A 19,342-nucleotide genomic window follows, 5' to 3' on the forward strand; every position below is an offset into this window, starting at 1 on the left:
CACAGAGATAGCCGTGTTAGTCTGTATCTTCAGGAATAAGACATCCTGTGGCACCTTATAGACTAACAGATATTTTGGAGCATAAGCTTTCAAAGGCAAAGCTTTTTGCCCACAAAAGTTTATGTTCCAAAATATGTTAATCTATAAGGTGCCACAGGCCTTCTTGTTGTTCTCTGTGTCTGTGACTGCTTTGCAATACTTCCACCTACAGAGCAAAATGCAGAATGACAAGGGTGAGCTGTATTCAGTTCTCATAGAGGATATTAGAGAGACAAGGTGGGCGAGGTGCTAAAAACTAAAAAAGGTGGTGTGTGAGAGAGAGAGAGAGAGAGAGAGAGACGCTTTGATGCTTGCTCAGAGAGCTCTTCTTCAGGCAAGCCATAAACATGTGCCTGTAGGTTGGGAAATCTTGCAAGACACAGAAATTGCTGCTGTCATTGTGGTTCTGTATTCAATCTCCTTTCAAGCAAATCCATTTCTGCCAGTGTAAAGAGTTTGAGTTTTCATAGACTGCCTTTCATTATTTTCAGGAAGGCAGCTCTTTGCAGGTACAAAAAGAGCACCCTACTCTTCCAGCTGTAAATATTTTAGGACTTTCCTGCTAAGTATTAAATGTTTTATTTAAATACACTGTTGGTTAAGGTTAGTTAGAAGCTTAAAATAGAATCTATTGTCTTACCTAACTGCTTTCCTTCCATTGACTGTACTCGTCTTTGATTAAAAACAAGCTATTAATGCTGTGAAGAGACATATTCACAAAAACAGAGACTTTGAAGAGTCCAGTCTCTTGAACACCAAATGGCAAAACATAAATCTATTCGTGAACAGTGAATGGTCGGCCTACATTGCCACAGCACTTTTCACATCAGACACTTTTACAAGCATTACAAACTGCGACAATGCTAATATGTTGCACTTCTCACCAGAAAAACCTTTGTCACGCACTTTCTCTGGGATGTGTGAAATGTATTGCCCCCGTTTACAGAAAGCAACACTGAAGTAAAGACTACAGTAGCTTGTCCCAAGTCATACAAGAGGGCCAGGGCAGAGCAAACGCGAAAACCAAGCCTGAGTATTCACAGTAGCAGCCTTCATCCATGGGAGAGCTTCTCCTGAGAACTGGAACAATGGAAAATGTAGATGTAAAGCAGTGGTGGAGGGTGGGGTCACATGAAAAGAATACCATACTTCAAGTCTTGTTCCCCAAACCACACCCACCTACAACCCAGCATCTGGGGGAGAGGAAGCTCGTTACATATAAATAGCTTATCGACCATTACAGCAAATGTTCCCCCCCAAAGTTGTTACAGGGTGAATGTCCCTAGTCCGGCACCCTCGAGACCTACTGGTGCAGAACCAGAGCATTTGCCAAACCACCAGAGGCATTACCAGCATTTTCACTGCTTGCTGGGCTCTTAGATGGCATTTGGGGTAAATTAGAGCTAAATAGCACAGAACACTGAGAACCAGCACTGGTGGCTATAGACAAACTTTGTGGGACCACAGGAAACTTGGCCACACCAATGATAACTGGATATCCAGCTAACTAAAACCATGTTGGACCACAGATGTTGCCAGACCAGAGTGCGCCAGACTGGAGAGGTTCACCCTGTATATACACATTGCAGCCTGCTAAACCAGAGCTGGAAGCAGGGAGGTTACAATAACCTTGAAAGGAACCACTGTCTGGTGACCTGCACTGTAAACATCGTCTTTAGGAGGTCCTGTGTTCTACCCCAGCTCTGCCATTAATTTTAACTTACCCTTCTCTGTCCAATGGGGACAGTAACATTCCACATCTGTCCCCAGGGTGCTGCAAAGTTAGATTAGCCATTATCTGTGCATTGCTATTTATTAGCCCACAGTCCCCTATCAAAGTCTTTCACATCATTTATACCTGCTTATAACAATTGATTTTCTGTAATAAATGAATGTTTTATTTCTTATAGTAACGCCCCAGTGCCCTGAAGGCCAGTTCCGCCTGTATTAGGTGCTCATTGTCTGATTGCAGACAAACAGCAGCAGCTTAGGAACAAGAGAAGGGAGGACGATGGGAGAATGATGTTTCTTTGACAAATTCGATGCACTTCTTAAAGGACCATAAAAATCTTGTTTTACTGCAAGTTAGTCATGAGCTCTTATATTAATGCACAGCACTTGGAGTCAGGAAATCGGTGTCCTTGGTTCCCACTTGCTCTGAGAGCTTTGGCAAGTTGCTTAACCTCCCGAAGCCTCAGTTTTACCCTCTAGTAAAATGGGGCTAATGGCCTTTGCCCCACATAGCTGTTACAGGGCTACATTCCCTTACATGCGTAAGGTGCATTGAGATCCTCACGCAGAAGGTGCAGTAGGGTGGTGTTGTTAATGAAGTCATGTCACTGCTACTCCAATTGTTGCCCCTTTAAAAAAAACCACCCCAGCAACAGTATAAGTCTTCAGCCAAGAGCAAAGCTGTGGTGTTGCCCTCCATCCGGCAGGAAACCGCTTCCATTTCCTGAGGCTCCTTTTATTGTTCTCTTGAGCCCTGACCAGTGCCAGCAGCCTGCTCGCTGGGAGGTATAAAAGCCAAAACCCGGGCAGCCCCAGCAGCAGATTCCAAAGGGTAAAAAAAATTGTCAGGCAACACAAGGGACTGGACTTATCTTGCTGCCAACTGAAGCATGGTACCAGTGGCACCGTGGCTTCCATGGCACAGCTACAGGTGTGGCGCGAAAGGCCCATGAATCCAAACAACGTCTCTGAAACACTCTAATCCTGCCTCCCACACCACCAGGAAACCAGAGCAAATCTCAGTAGGAAACTTCTCTGTGAAAAGAGGCAGAGCCAATCTGCCCTAGAATGATAGAGACAAGATCATTCAAGGGCTATGCCATGTGAAAGAGCCACACACACCCACCTCCCCAAAGGCACAGACTTAGATGGCCTTAGGAAACAGGGTGGGGAAAGAGTTCATGCTCTGACCTGTCTTGGCAATGTACGTTTGAATCGCTCAGTCCTAATGGCATCCTGGTGCTTCAGCTCAGCACCGCCTGTAACTTTTTTATAGGTACATTGCGTGAGCAACGCTGGATGCATCACACATTGTTCATAACAGCCTTCTATGGCAATGGCTCAGTGGTTTATGGCATGTTCCCACTCTGATGCATGTAGAGGCATTTGTCTCCTTAGTTGAAGTTACACAAAAGGGGGAAAGGAGTTAGGGATTTTTTTTTCCCCCACCCACACTTACTCCCCAAACTCTTTCCTGCTGTCTGTGTTGATGCATGTTTCCATCTGACAAGACATTTCCTCTCTGTATTCTTTTCTCCAAGGTTCTTTAGTTTACAGTTATCTGGACTGAACTGAATTTGCTGTTTGTTTAGCCCTTCAATGAATGCTCTGGGTCTTTCTGTATGGGGCTGAGTTGGTGCTGTTCCTTTTGCAATGCTTTCATGTTAGGTATTAGCGGTAAACATGCAAAATGTCCCAGCCATATAGCACTCAAGAAATCTACTGTGGGACTTCACCAGCAACAGCTCTTCAGGGTTCCTTGAAAATTTTCTCTCTTTGGGCTGCTTGTGTTTTATGGTCCTCAAGCCAGTTAGTTAAATAAATTACTTTATGGCTCTGCCCCTGGGTTAGTAATGTTTGATTTCCTGCCCCCAAAGAATTTACAATGTGTATCACAAATGATGGGTGGAGAACCATGATGAGCCTATGGATGATGAACATACTTTTTAGACTTTAAAATTTATCTGCCAGTAATATAATAGAAGGGCTGTTACTATGGGGTGGCTAATTTCTGTGAGATCTCATGCCAGGAGTGGGTCTGGAGAAGGACTTGAAGGAGGAGTGGTTTGGCCTAGGGTCAAGGGCACCCTTGCGGGAGGATGCAGGAGCGGGCAGCAGCCATGTGTGCCAGGAAGCTGCTTGCTCTTTTTCCCCTTCCCCTGGCTATCAGGGAGCAAAGGGGAGGTACCAAGCTTTTGTGCATGCTGCTTGCTCCTGATGGTGAGGAGAGAGGGCAGAAGAGTAATTTGCAGTCTGTGTACTTTCCCCTCGGTCCCTCATACTCAGGGGAAGGGGAGGAAGAGCAAGCGGCTTTCCAGTATGCATGGCTTCCGCCCCTTCTCCCTGGCCCTCCTGCCAGGGCGCCCTCGTTTAAGGTTCAGTTCAAGAAGGGGGATTCGTGTGTAGAAGAACGTGTGATGTGAGCGGTGACAGGAGAGGACAAAAGGGAGTTGATGGCAGATGTCACGGGCAGAATGGGAGCAATGCAGCAACAGCAGGAGAGCAGGGAGGTGCAGAGCTGCAAAGGACCTTGAGAGTGAGGACGAGGGCCATGCGTAATGCAGAGGAGACAAAGAAGCTCGTGCAGAGATTCAGAGTGCAGGGTTGTAACATGGTGTCCATCTCCTGACACTTGCTTTCTCGCTCTCCTTAGCCCTGTCTAAGCTGGCAGTGCGCTCGCCCGTCAGAACAATCTGTTATGTGCACACAGCCACCCCAGGTCCTGCTGCTTTCAGAGCGCTAAAGAGCTGAAGTCTGTCTACAATGAGATTAGACAGTCTGTGACTTTTGCCATTCATCTTTGTCTCTCCTGTTCTCTGGGAAGCTGGAAGACACAGCTTAGGGCTCTAACATTATGTATGAACTAGCTAAGGCTCCTGATCTGCAGGATCTACCGACCCTTCATTCTTCTGACGTAGATAAGCTACAGCTCAGGGAATTTTTATGTATGTGCATCCTCTGGTTTCCAGCACGAGACTTGTCTTCTCTGTGTAGACATGAAAGTTCTTCAGTCACATTTTAGAAGTCTGGGGGTTGGGAGCAGGGGGAGGGTGTTTCCCAAGTGTCTTTAGTCTCAATTTTCCCTCTTCCCACTGGGGAGCTGTCAACTGATTACCCCTTTCTAGCAAAGGGCAGGCTGGGCTTCAGTGGTGCTCTAGGTGTGTGGCTGTGAAGGGCTTTCCAGGCCCTTCAGGCTGAGAGACTATTTCAGTATAAAGGAATTTTTGTTTTGTTTTGGTTGCTTATTTCTAAGATTTTCCTACAGAGCCCATAAAGGACCAGATATTGTTATACTTACCATCCTTACTCATGTTGAATAGCTTCGAAATAAATGGGACAGTGCCTGGTGTTACTTTGAGCAAGGGTGGTAGGATTTTGCTAGGCCTTCAAGCCAGATGTCTATGGTATCAGTGTAACATTCTCTGCCTACCTTTAGTACTGGTTCCACACTTTCTGGTTTAAAAAGAGCAGTGTAGGTTGTGGCTGGAGAGACTTTACAGAACAGGAGACTGGGCCAAAATAAAACATTCTGGACACTTCAGATTTCAACCAGTTTGCTGCAACTCATTTATTTCCTTTTTAACATTTAAGGCAGTGTTTCTCAACCTTTTTTTTTTTTTTTTTTTTTTTTTTTAATAAAGTGCCCCTTTTAAACACACACACACTATATATATATATATGTTAAAAAGGAGTATTTTTACCCCAGACTTCTCTTGCATACCTCTGGTTGAGAAACATGGGCCTAAGGTAATCTAAGATCTTGAAACAAGTGCCATTCAACCTTTTCAGATTACTGTACCCTTTTCATGAGTCAGATGTGTTTTGTATACTACCAGGTTCTACCTCACTTAAAAACTATTTATTAAAAAAAATACAAAAATATCATAGAAGACTACTACTGAAAACTTGCTGACTTTCTGCCATTTTATCATCAAGTAAATGAATTGGAATAGAAAGACTGTACTTACATTTCAGCATAAGGCATATGAAGCAGTAGAAACAAGTCATTGTCTGAATAAACTTTTAGATTGTGCTGATTTTACTAGTATTTTTAATGTAGCCTGTTGTAAAACTAGGCTAATATCTAGATGAGTTGATGTACCTCCTGGAAAACCGTGTACCCCCAAGGGTACATGTAGCCCTGGTTGAGAAACACTGATATAAGTCACTGAAGTCGAGGCATGCACCAACCATTCCTGAAGCATGACAATAAAAATCCTACACTGCAAAGCAACAGCAGTGCCCAGTGCCCAAATAGCTAAAGGCCATTGGGTTGAAAGTTCATCCTTGACATCAGTCTCCACTTAGTTTCCTTTTATCATCTTCCATATTTTCACACTGATTTACATCCTGGAAATGTGTGTTACTGTTTTCATGAGTATCTAGGGCTCTCAGAATCCTCCCTTTATCTACAGTTTCGTTTGTTATTCTCTTCCTTGTTGGCTGCTGGCCAGCTGTTCTCACCATGTGCTCATGTTCTCCTCTGTTTGCCTGGGAAATTCTTGGAGGGCCACAATGTTAGTAGGGCTCGTCACTTGACTACAAAACTGTGGGACCAGTTTCGTTTGTTTAGTATGAATTACTCTCTCTACCTCGGTAAAACAAATTCTCCTGCTGTTTCATCTTTTTAACCCCATGCAGGTCCCATAGGCAGTAGGTATAATTAAAAGGCACACTAGGCACTCAGAGGACAGCTTTTCATTGCAAGGGATTGTTTCTTAATGTGGGGTTTTCATGTGTGAATTGAATAGCTCAAGGAGGAGCATGTTTTTGGTTTTCTTTAAAAAAAAAACGTGAATGATGAGATGTAAAGTGTGCACAGACATCGTGTTTAGGATTTAGAGCTGGGATTTTTCCAGTTAGTGGAAGAGAGCTAGGAGTAGGAGCAAGGGGTCCTAGTATGGTTCCTTGCCTCTGAAGTCCAGTCTGTGTTAACCCTCGTTGTGGTAGCAGTTAGGGTAGCTAAGGGACTGCTTTACATTACTCTGCTGAAGGATATGTGTAGCTCCACTCTACAACACACACTTTATGCCTGTCATGCCCCTCAATCCCAGAAGTAATGGAGGGGGCCAGTGCAGGAGCTGATGAGACAGCTTGACATGACCCAGGAGAAGTCCAAGCTGTGCCTCTGTGTCCCTGTGTGTACAATGGGGAGAATGATCTCAACTACAGCATCTTCACAAAGTACCTCTAGGGGCAAAGAGTTGCACTCTAGGATTTAATAACATTTTAAAAAAAAATTCAGACTAGACATGCAAACTGGGAGGGGGAGTAATACTCAGGTCACACCATTGCCTTAAATCAGGTGTCATAATACCAAAGGCCCAGATCTTCCAAAGTACCCAACTCCCAGTGGTTTCAATGAGAGCTAAGTGCCTAAAGATTTTTGAGGCTCGAGGCAAAAATAATTTAATTTTTTCTTCTTAATTTTTGCCAAGTGTTGGGCTGGGCACAACCAAGTCACTGCCTTTTTCTGAAAAAAATGTCAGACAAACAAAGTCAAACTCTCACAGTGTGTTTTTGTTTTGAAGGACTCTGCTAGGAAGCTGAAACACATCTCTGTGCTCTTAAACTTTCAGCAGTTATTGCAGTCGACGGGAACTGGGCTGATGAACTGCAGTCTTCCCTGTGAGGAAACTCATGACTTCTAGCCCTCCGTGACTTTAACAGATAGCTCTCATTAATTGAAATTTAGCTCACCCTCTCATCTATCCATTCAACAGCATATGCCAACACAATTAAAACATGAAGGTGTGGACTCAGATCCAATCTCACAGCACTAAACAAGAACAATTCTCTCATCATAAATGATTTTCAGCATCTCCCTATCAGCCACAGCCATGTGGATTTGGTCTTGTCAGTGTCAGAAGTCCCACTAGAAGTAAATTTGCTAAACATTGTCATCTAGTGGTGAAAGAGAGGTACGAAGCTCTTTTGAATTGACTACTCACACATAATTATGCAGGGTTATTGTAGTTCTGTCAGTCCATTTGTAGCTGCATTATTTTCCTAACAGAGGCTGGGGGCGGGAGGCAGGGGGACATGTAAATTTGCAGGAGACTGCAACTACCCATCTCCACCAACTCCTGGACGTTGGAAGATTTTGTTAGCTTTTGTTTGTTTTTTAATAAACCTCATCCACCTCTTCTTCCTGGTTAGCCAGGTGCACCCTTACCATGACATCATCCTTGTTTTCACCCCTTTTATCTTTACCCAGAGGCTTTAAACAGGTCTGCCCATACTTATGCCTCATGCTTATTGCAAGTGTCGACCCTTAGTTTACCAAAGCTACCTCTCCTTTCACTTTTCCTTGTGTTGCCTTCCTTGAACATGCTGTACTGTTCCCAACCAATATTCCAGTCATGCAAATCTTCCCACCTTCTCAATCTGTGATACCAACTATGGTGCAACTGTGCATATTTACTAGTATTGCCAGCTGTCTTGTTTATACTCTGTACTTCCTGCATTAGTGTATAAACATTAAGATGTTCATTAGATTTCCCTCTTGTCTCTGTTATGATTGCTGATGTTCCACCCAAATTTTGACCCTTTACCATGGTCTGCATGTTTTGGACTTACTGTGAGCATTGGTCTCATGCCCTTGCTGAATCTAGTTTAAAGCCCACCTTCCTAGTTTTCTAGTCTGCATACTTTGCCCTTCCTTGAGTGGCTGATCTCATCTCTGCTCAGTGATAGTTTTTGGAACTGCGTCCCATGATCGAGGAAGCAGGAGTCTTCCTTGTGACAGAATCTACTCAGTCATGCTTTCATCCCCAGTATGTGCCTGTCTTTGCCTGGGCCTTGACCCTTGACAGGAAGGATGGATGAGAACACCAACTGCTTCCTCAGCTCATACACCTTCACTCCCAGAGCCTATAATGGGATTAATCTGTGTGCTGATCCTATTTAATATTTACACAAGTGACGTTTACAAACGTCGTTGTAGAAATTTGTCTGTGCTGATGATATTGCTCTAACCACACAGACACAGGTTTTACCTACCAGTCGACAAATGCTAGCCAAGGAACTTATTACCATGCAAGGCATGTTGGCAGCTAAAATCAAGAACCACCACCACTCTTGTGGCAGAATCCCAAATAAACAATCAAATGGCTAAGTGTGCATGGACTTCTGTGGCCATCAGATAGCACATGATTGCACCCCAAAATATCTTGGTGTGACTTATATCAAAGCCTAACATACCACCAGCACCTGAAAAATTCCAAAAATAAAGATGTATGTCACTATCACCCCAAAGCTGACAGGAGTGACCTGGAGAGCCGCTGCAAAAACTCAGTGCATCTATTCACTGGCCTTTGTCTACTCTGGCACAGAATACTGCTCACTCCTGTGGACACACACAGCTCTCATACATCACTTGCCAACTCTCAACATTATGCTGCTACACAGATAATTATGGGCAGAGTTAAAATCAATGTCACAACCATATTTCCTGTACTGGTGCACATCCTCTCCACCAAATCTGTCAAGACATGAGAGAGCTTCAGGAATACTTCCCCTTGTATTTGAGGGAATGAGGATCTGACAACATAAGAAGATCTGGATGACTTACAGAGATTCTCAGTCAGAGCTTGAAAACTTTTGTAGCTGTAGAAGAGCTCAAAGGTTCAGAATTCTTCCTGATGATGGGAGCAAGGTGAAAGATTGCTAATGTCCTGAACAGACACCTCAGCAAGGACCCACCAAAAGAACTCAGTGGCCTTTCCTTTTGCTCCCAAGGAAAATATAGTCACTTTAACATAAGACTGACCATAGTGCATCAGACCAAAGATCCATCTAGCCCAGTATCCTAACTTCTAACAGAGGCCAATGCCAGGTATTCCAGAAGAATGAACAGAACAGGTAATCAAGTGATCCCTCCAAACTCACCCATTTCCAGCTTCTGACAAACAGACGCTAGGGACGCAATTGAATCACATCTGTATAGCACATGGAGGTGCATGCACTTTCTCCATAATTTGGGACTGAAACGCAAACCTCCTATGAGTGTAGAAACAGAATTCTGCTTTAAAATGTCCCAAATAACTCTATTTGGGGTATCTGTGCCATGCACTCTGCATCAGCGAAAGCAATTAACTGGATTAACTAGACACTTGGATATCTAACATGGCTCTTTCTCAGTTTCATCAAAAAAAAAAAAGAATAGAGATTGCATTTTTTTTCTAAAAGATATATGCCAATTCAATTAATTCCAGGAAGTCCCTTGGCCTGTGTTATGGAGGAAGGCTGATCAGATGACCACAGCTTTGATCACCCTTCTAGCTCTGTAATCTATGAATCCATGAACATGGAATGAAACATCTTGCTAGTAGTTCAGGCTGCCCTTTAAAATTAGTAAGATTTGGAGCACTCCCAACAGCTGGTTTGGTTTCACTGACACTCCAGCTGAATTGGGCCTTAAATTAATTATATATCAAGCAACACTGCCAAGCGGTGGGAGAGGCATGTCTTTGAAAAGCAGGGTTTTACCCAGACTTTAGGAACCCTTTAACAGCCCACAACACAATGCAGTTAACATTCATGCAGTTATGTTGTATACATTTTCTGGCTCCATCTACTGTGCTGCTGAAATTCTCAAAGCCAGATCAGCTGTGCTGCCCAAATCTGAGGATGCCCAGCAGCTGTTCAGTTAGAGAAAAGAAGTCAGAAACATGTGGTTTTACCTTGCAAACTTAGGCCTCTTTCCCCCCTCCTTCTGCCATCTGTTAGCCATATGCATTCCTGTGGCATTCCACCAAGACATACATCCTGTCTGAAGGAGGGCAGTTCTTCCTGTGTAGTTTAATAAGTCACAGTCACCTTTTGCTCCAGTTTCACACAAGATCTTTGAACAAATATTCTTCATTTTTGTTTTTAAAAAAAAGAGTCATTTCTACCAAGCAAAATGGTTTCAAAACGTGATTGGTAAATGCTGTAAGTGACCATTTTTGTTTGAATCAGGGCGGGCACATGAAATCCCATCTTCCTTTGAGTTGTCTGGAAGCTTTCTTGCAATGGCTATTGTTATGGGTTTGAAGCAGAGATGAGTGTTAAATTGATTTCTTAAAACACGTTTAACAAGCTGCAAAATGTGGGCTCAATCCCATGTACCATGCAGTTGGCATTTCAGTTTCCTTGTGGCTGCCATCTGCCACTCCGTAGCAACTGCATTTTGATTTCTGCAGTAGGAAACAAATTCTCAACAGCTGACCATATGGTTTCAATATAGCATATTGGGTAACCCTGCCTGCTGTGCCTTCAGCAGAAGCACAAAATCCATGATCACTAAAAATAACTGCCATGTGAAAGGGACACATTATATCCTTCACTGCACTCTGCTATGAGTGTTCCTTAGCCTTTCATGGATTTCTTTAATATCACGGCAGAAGATTATATCAAACATTATCGGCCATGTACGTCATTGTTGGTGAATGTACTAGTGTTGCATAAAAAATGTAAAAGGGGACAAAAAAAAAAGAATCTGACAGCCCCTGCATTAGGGCGACCATATGTCCTGTCCCAAATACAGGACATGGAGATATGGTGGGGGAGGGGCGTCTCTTCCTGGCTCCACCAAGGAGGTGACAGCTGCTGGTGCTCTCTGGGAGCCCCGGGGAAGTTGCAACCTCCAGTGCTCCCTGGGGGAATCTCAGCCATTGGCGCTCCCTGAGCTCTGAAGGAACGGCAGCCACCTGTGCTGCTCCTGCTTCCCCAAGGCTCGGGGAAGTGACCTAGTGCTCTTTGGCCAGCAGCTGCTGGCAGAAAAGGTCAGCGGGGGGAGGGCCCAAATACAGGACAATTAGTTCCTTTTAAAAAATAAGTAGGGACATCTTTTTGGCATCTCAAATATGGGACCATCCCACCAAATACAGGATGGATAGTCCCCCTACCCTGCACACCTGAAGCCAAAATTTAACACAAATATTAAGCTACTAGACAGCCACTCCCTCCCAGAACTTGACTATTTAATGCTAGCTCAGTACAAGACAGCACTGCTTTTGGATTTAGCTGGGTGTGTCTGTTCATATTGCCACTCACCTATGGGAAGGAGCCTGATGATCACCTGGAATCAGCAGAGGTGTAATTACTGACAAAGATCATCTAACAGGGAAAGCTAGAACCCCTCTTCCTACTATTATATTGCAGCACATTGATAACTGAGTTCATCTTGCACTTGATGGCCTTATCCACTGCCTCAGCCAAGTTGTAAAATTGCAGCATTTCAAACTGGGTGTTAAGATTTGTGACAGTTGCACCAGCACCCAAGGCAGAGGGAGGGACAAGAAGATATTGTACTCATTCCAGAGTACGCCTGTGAAGAGGAGGTGGTAGTGTTCTAATCGTAACCCTTCCGCCAGTTGAAGCCAGAAGCAATCAGGGCCTGGTTCATCAAGTAGGAGTTCCTGTCCATTGATACAATACAGAATTAGTTCGAGCCCCCATCCAGTTAGCTGTGCAAATTACGCACAACTTCCTGGTGCCTCAGAGAGACTATACTTCCCCACTCACCAGCGGCATCTCAATATAAAATAACAGAGAGATAGCTGTGCTAGTCTATGTACTATCAAAACAACAAAGCAGTCCAGTAGCACTTTAAAGACTAACAAAATAATTTATTAGATGATGAGCTTTTGTGGGACAGATCCACTTCTTCAGATCATAGCCATACCAGAACAGACTCAATATTTAAGGCACAGAGAACCAAAAATAGTAATCAGTGTTGACAAATCAGAAAAATATTATCAAGGTGAGCAAGTCAGAGAACAGAGGGGCAGAAGGGGCGGGGGAAGTCAAGAATTAGGTAAAGCCAAGTATGCAAAAGAGCCCCTCTAATGAGCCAGAAAATTCCCATCTTGGTTCAAGCCACGTTAATGTGTCGAATTGGAATATAAAAGAGTTCAGCAGCCTCTCTTTCCAAACTGTTGTGAAAATTCCTGTTCAGTAAAATGCAGACTTTCAGGTCATTAACAGAGTGGCCTGCTCCATTAAAGTGCTGGCTGAAAGCTTTGTGGATCAGGAGTGTTTTTATGTCTGTTTTATGCCCATTAATTCTTTGTCTAAGAGAGTTTGAAGTCTGTCCAATATACAAAGCATCTGGGAATTTTTGGCACATGATGGCATGTACGATGTTAATTGAAGAACATGAAAATGTGCCTGTGATTCTGTGACTAACCTGGTTAGGTCCAGTGATGGTATCTCCAGAATAGATACGTGGACAAAGTTTACAACAGGCTTTGTTGCAAGGAAAAGTTCCAGGATTGGTGTTCTTGCAGTATAGACTGTGGTTGTTGGTGAGAATCCTCATAAGACTGGGAGATTGCCTGTAGGAGAGAACAGGCCTGTCATCTAGGGCCTTCTGGAGTGTGGCATCCTGATTAAGGATAGGTTGTAGGTCTTTAATAATGTGTTGCAGTGGTTTGAGCTGGAAGCTGTAGGTAATGACCAGTGAGAGAAAATCAAAGGAGAGAAAAATTAAAAAGTCAAATACTTACAATAATTGCAAATTTCTAGGTTCAAGCTTGCAGCGGTGAGGGAATAAATTGCTGGCTTCAATCTCTGGTTGCTTCCATATCACTGGGAGATCCTCAGTCCTCTGGTCAGAATGCTCAGTTTAGTATTAATCCAGAGTTTTAAGCAGTAGAGAGGCAAAATAGAGGTGTTTCCTGGGCTCTTTATAGCTTCTGCCTAGGGGAGGGAATCCCATTGTTCTTACTGTGGAAAATTGCAGGTAAAGATGGAGTATGTAAGCCACTGGGTAAGTCACATATCCATGCCTGATTTTGCTTAATGATGTTCCTTAATGCGCCACTTAATTTGAACGGTTGCTACAAGACGTGCAGGCTAAATATCTTGTGGGCATTAACTCAGGAGCAAACATCAGATAAAAAGCCAATAGTCATAACTTCAAATAAAAAAAAGATACATGGATCCAAATAGCACAGTCATAGTCAGCAAATCTTAACCTTTCCATAGAAACCTTACTCAACTATATTTGTACAAGATTTGTTGCAAAAACATAACAGTGGTTGCAACGATGATAGAAAATGGTAATTTTTAATCGGATAATAATATCACAACCCCCATGTGACTCCTCCCCACTCCACTCCAAGTGCTGCCCCATCCTATGTTATCTGGGGGCTCTCCAGAGCCGCAACAGTCAAAGGAGCAGAACGTGGGGCTGCCAATCGCCTTACCCTGATGGCTCCTCCTGTGCAGCTCTACCACATGCTACTTTTGAAAACCATGCTATTACTATGTAAGTAGTAGAATGGAGAGCTGCAACTGCCTGCTCTTGTAAGCTCTATTCCATAGAGTCACTCATAGACCCAGTCCTCGTCTCTGCATCTGGACACCAATCTATCATCACTATAGCTATGTACTATCTTTTGCAAGCAGAGAAGTTTTGCAAAGTGGAACATTTTCTCTAGTGAGAAATTATAGCATACCTTGGGCACCAATCATTTTACTAATGATTACTGAAAGGAAAGTTTTTAAAGTATTGACCTTAGCACAATTAGCCTTCACTTTGTGTAAATAATCACCGAAAATTTAAAAGACAGTTAAAAGTCTTGTCAATGCCTTAAAGTAGTTAATTGCAGTATTTGGGAATTTACCACTGCTAAAGGCACTTTGCAATCCTGGCATGATAAGCATTATATACTCCTGGGGGTATTCTGTGGCAAAAAATTAAAAATTCTGTGCACAGTATTTTAAAATTCTGCAAAATTCTGCCTATTTTATTTGTCAAGATAACATGATATAATCAGTTTAAATTATTTTGGTAAATCTATTTCAAAATGCCTGTCAACAAATGTTAACAATACAGACTACAGCAGTAGGGAGTTAAACCCCGTTCCAGCTGGCGGGGTGCAAGAGAACAATGTGTGGCACTCCCACATCTCTCCCTCTCTCTCCCCAAGAACCCAGCTGTGGAGCAGCATTCAGCGCAGGTACTTACACCCCTCTCACTCCAGAACTCAGGCAGAGGCAGCCCCCAGACAGCAGCATCCCACACCCCCGGAGCCCACATGCAGGGCAGTCTCTAAGCTGGACAACAACCCAGAGCCCTTACTCCCCACATATTCTTTACTGTCCTACCTTTTCTTACCCTTTAAGGAAGGAGGTTGGGTCTCCCAAATCCTTTCCCATGCCCAGGAGAATGATGGTCCAAGACCAACTCCCTGCAAGCTGGTCTCTGCTGAGGCCAGCAGCCCCTAGTGGCAGCCATAAATTAAGCAAGGAAACAGGAAATTCTGAAAAATTCTGCATTGTGCAGTGGTGCAGAATTCCCTCAGGAATAATTATATAAAATACACAGTTGTAAGAAAAGTGCATAAATTAGGCTCTGCTTACACTTCATTCTAATTCAAAAATAAATTAATTACAAGATTAATGTCCTTCCTGGCTGCTACTCCATGTCACACTTGTCTACAGCTGGTGTTGCATTCTTATTTTTATTTTGCTATGTAGAAAGCAACCAATGCTGGTTGAGCTGGGTTGGCTGGTTCCCTTTCCATCCCGTGCTGCTGGTATGTCCTCTTTGGGCAGTCCCCATACTGCAGAAGGGAATGAAACTGCCTCATACGCTCCGCCCCTATGAGAAAGTGCTACTGTTCCAAACAGTCAGAAAAATGTACATCACGCCCAGTGCAAGACTGCTGCACCACAAACCTGTTTTCAGCTCATGAAGCTGCCACTACCTTTATGGAATGGGTCATAACCATGAATGGAGTTTTCCACTTGCCTCTACATTCTCCAGAAAATTCTCCTCCTCCCCGCAAATATATCTTCCAATGGGGAACCTGGAAACTTCCCCTCTCCTAACCCTGTGGTGTATTGTGACACCCAAAGTAGTTTGCCCTTTAAATACAGATCTTTTAAACTGCAGTTTCGATTAGCCATCTTTTAGATGGGCTGAATTTGGCCAAAAATGGAGAAAAATCTCCTGGGATAAGTGGAGGAAAAAAATTTATTTTAGGGATGACTAGGAAGGAGATCCTAACAGTAGTACCAAACTTTCATTAAGAAAAAAAATTAGAAAGCTAAAGCTCCTGCATCTGAAACCTTTCATACTCAGGTTATGGACACCCGAGGCAGGTCTACACTTGACCTGAAAGTCGATCTTAGATACACAGTTCCAGCTAAGACAACTGACAAAAAGCCCTGATTGTTCAATTGTGTGTTCCCACTAGGCACACAAAATTGAACCCTGGAAGACCAACCCTGACCGGGTCCCTCTCCCAGCACGTGCAGATGTACCTTCGGAAGCTGACCCTAATTGCCAGGAAAAGTAGTTGTAGCCATGTCAGTCCCAGGCTATTAAATAAAGATGAGTGACAACATTTTTATTGGACCAATGTCCGTTAATGAGACATGCTTGAACCACACAAAGACCTGAAGAAGAGTTCTATGGGGCTCAAAAGCCTTCCTCTCACCAGCAGAAGTAGGTCCAATAAAAGGTAAAATAGGGGTACATCAGACTATTGTGAAAGAGGAACTCAACATCAGATTTAAAATTAGAAAACCTACTTTGTGACTAAGAAGTCCAATTAGGCTGAAAAAAGTTTCTCTATTGTGCAGCTCAACTCTGCTACCAGAGCTGAAGATCTGTCTGACAGGTAAGAGCTGAGCGAGACCCTCTGCAATTCCAAACACAAGTCTCCTCATAAGAATCATTACAGCACTTCAACCAATGCAAGTCCACTGTGCCTTGATGTGAACTAGGAATCCAATAGTCTCCATATTCCGAGAATTGGTGGAAAGCCTGCTGAACTTCAGAAGGATTGAAAACACATCACTGGTATATCCTAGTGGTCTTGTATTAACATAACCTCAGTAATCAAGCACTAAGGTTCAGAGATGTGGGTTGTGAATAAATGAATAGACAGGCATCTGATCAAAGACTGGCTTGTAATGGGGGAGAGGCCAGATTTCTCCGAGATCCAAAAATCAGGGATGCAGGGGCCCAATCAGAATCACTATAGCCTTGTGTCTCACCCTGTAAGATGATGCAGCCTGTCATGGGAAAATGAGTGAATGCTGCAGCAGAGACCTTGGACACGCCTGGGAGAAAGCAATCCCATGGCCCTCCACCCCTTTCTGTTCCTACTCTAGCAGTAGTTCTTTTAGGAACTGGAGCTAGATGAGACCACATTAGTTTCCCAAAATATCTGGGCTGTACTCTTGAGCTCCATCGGTGGAAGTCTACTGCTAAAGGTGGCTGTGTGGTTCAACCAAGCTGCCATGACTCAGCTTCTTTAGTGACTTTAAAGCCAGGCCAGCCCTGCCCTCCCCGTCCCTGATTCTGTGAAACAAGGAATGATATGGAGCAAAAGTCCTGAGACCATTTGCTGTTTAGGACAAGCTCACACCCTGATTTGAAGAAGATGGTAGATTTGGCGAACCATAGTCCCTCTCTCAGATAGGCTGATTTGGCAGAGGGTCTCCTTTTGAATTCTATGGCATAACCACTGTAGAGAGATAGTCAATCATTTGTCTACAATGGTGCCAAAACAGATATGAAAAAAGAAAAAAAAACACACAACACTCCTCACCTCACCCCAAGATATAGGGTGGTTTTCATTGACTTCACTTGAGGGAATACTTGGAAAAGGAATTACCTCTAGGATAAATGGTCCTCACTTTTGACAGTCTATGGTAGGAGAAGATGACACTATCTAGCACACATACTTGAAGCAACAGTACTAGAGAGGAAAACCAGCTTACAATCCTCTTGACTGAGGAGTTCCATCATTTTAATAGAGGGGAAGAGATTTGTCCTGCCCAGCAGATGCACCTTCTTCTAAGGGCTCTCCATCACACCCAAGTGAGATCTTACTGCCAAAAAGCTGTCTTGCAGAAGTATCTGCTTCCATAGCTCTAGACACCTTCTTCAGCAACAAAAAAATTACAACATTTCTGTAAGTTGGACAACCCCTTACACCAATTTGGGAACATAACAGAGCAGGACTCAGTAAAACCAAGTACTGCTCTGGTTTAAAAAAAGTGGCCTCTCCCAAGGCTTTAATCATTTCAGTCTCTGAAGAGAAATTATTCTACCCATCTGTCAGTACAAAAGTGGGTAGTTTTTTTTTTTGTTTGTTTTTTTTTTTAAAAAACAAAAGCACAATTGATTTATCTGGTTGCCTTTACACTCTTAAGATAGCCAGCATGTGAATGTAGAGGTCAGTTTTAAAGCTCTTTGGAAAATATTTTGTTTTTGTCTTTTCCGGATCCTTATCCCCTTTTTGGGAGAGTGCTGTGGGAATTTACCCAACAATAGCAACAGGTATAAGGGGAAAATATGCAGGGAAGAATCATTCCTAAAGTTACTCTAGGATTTTGTTTGTTTTATGTGACCATTACACTGCTTAGGAGGACCACAGCCTTTGTAGCACTAAGAATGCAGAGAGAAAAGCTTATGGTTCTCTACTTGGTGGACTTGAAGATGGCTGCTGAGAAGGCAGTGCAGGAGCCTGTTCTAAAATGGCTGCCTATGGTACACAAGCTTCATATGCAAAAAAGGGCACCAAGGCCCCACTACAAAGAAAAAAAGTGCAGTCAGGAAACTGATTTTTGACCACAGCATGCCCATTGGCATGGACACAAGGGGTCAGGCAATCTGCTTTGTCTCTCCCCATCTTGATGCTTTGAAACATGACTGGAGCCCTAGCCTTTTGCCACATGCTATTTCTATTGCTTGAAACTGAGGGGCCGAGGGTGGGTAGCAGCTTGCTGATAAGGGCCAAGCCCACACTAATGGCAGCAAAGTAAGCCTGTTTCCTGGGAACTTTTTTCAATGCCTTATTTTACTGGGCCCCTCACTTTGCATAGCCACCCCGGTGCCCTATGCCAGGGGCATATGGAACTTGTTTTCTAATCACAGCAGGACCAAGTTTAGGAAAGCTAAAGGAACGCTTTCCTTAGTACACAATGCCAAGGGGATGAAGAGAGCCTCTCTCTTTACGCTTTTTCAGCCATTACCCGAGCTAGTTTGAAGGGAAAGCCTGGTCTAAAAGCCCCCAAAATTGCCTGGAGATAAGTTTGGTCAGTCCTTGCCTACTTTCTCATGGGAGCCACACCAAAAAAAAGATTTTTTGTAGCACTCACCTAGGGAGCAAACTCAGCCAGTCAAGCTAGCTGACTGCCTCCATTAGCACAGCCTGAAGAACCCTGCACTAATGAAGTTATGAAGCTATTACCTCACATGAGAATGGACCACATCAAAGTTGTTCACACTCAAACACTAAAAATGTGGTGCCTAGAACCTGAGAGCATTCATAACTTGCCTTTTTGAGCTGTAGTTTAAGTGTGATGTGATTCTTAAAGATTAACTGTCCCAAACTCAAATGTTGAAATTCTAAATTAGGATTTCCCTCTGCCCCCAAAACAGATTGTGAATATTTCCCCTTTTCTCCAGACTGTTGGTACTAGCCCTGAAGTGACATGCAGCTACTCCTAGAGGGAGACAGAGGAACAGAAATGAGTACTGGATGCTAATTTCTTAGGAAACAGGGTATGTCAGATAGCAGCTATGACCACCACTTACTATATTGCTATAAAACATTTCCAA

At 43.5% G+C, this 19,342-nt stretch overlaps 1 long non-coding RNA gene across 1 annotated transcript; it reads right to left on the reverse strand.

The window, feature by feature from the left end:
* Positions 1 to 649: 649 nt before the first annotated feature.
* Positions 650 to 12,161, reverse strand: LOC142018466 (uncharacterized). Its single transcript, XR_012646831.1, has 3 exons — positions 11,809 to 12,161; positions 10,455 to 10,563; positions 650 to 1,119 (listed from the first exon to the last, which is right to left on the reverse strand). It is a non-coding gene; the product is annotated as an uncharacterized LOC142018466 (long non-coding RNA).
* Between the last annotated feature and the right edge of the window lie 7,181 nt (positions 12,162 to 19,342).

Source organism: Carettochelys insculpta, chromosome 10 (assembly GCF_033958435.1).
Source record: "Carettochelys insculpta isolate YL-2023 chromosome 10, ASM3395843v1, whole genome shotgun sequence".
Classification (NCBI taxonomy): Eukaryota; Metazoa; Chordata; order Testudines; family Carettochelyidae; genus Carettochelys; species Carettochelys insculpta.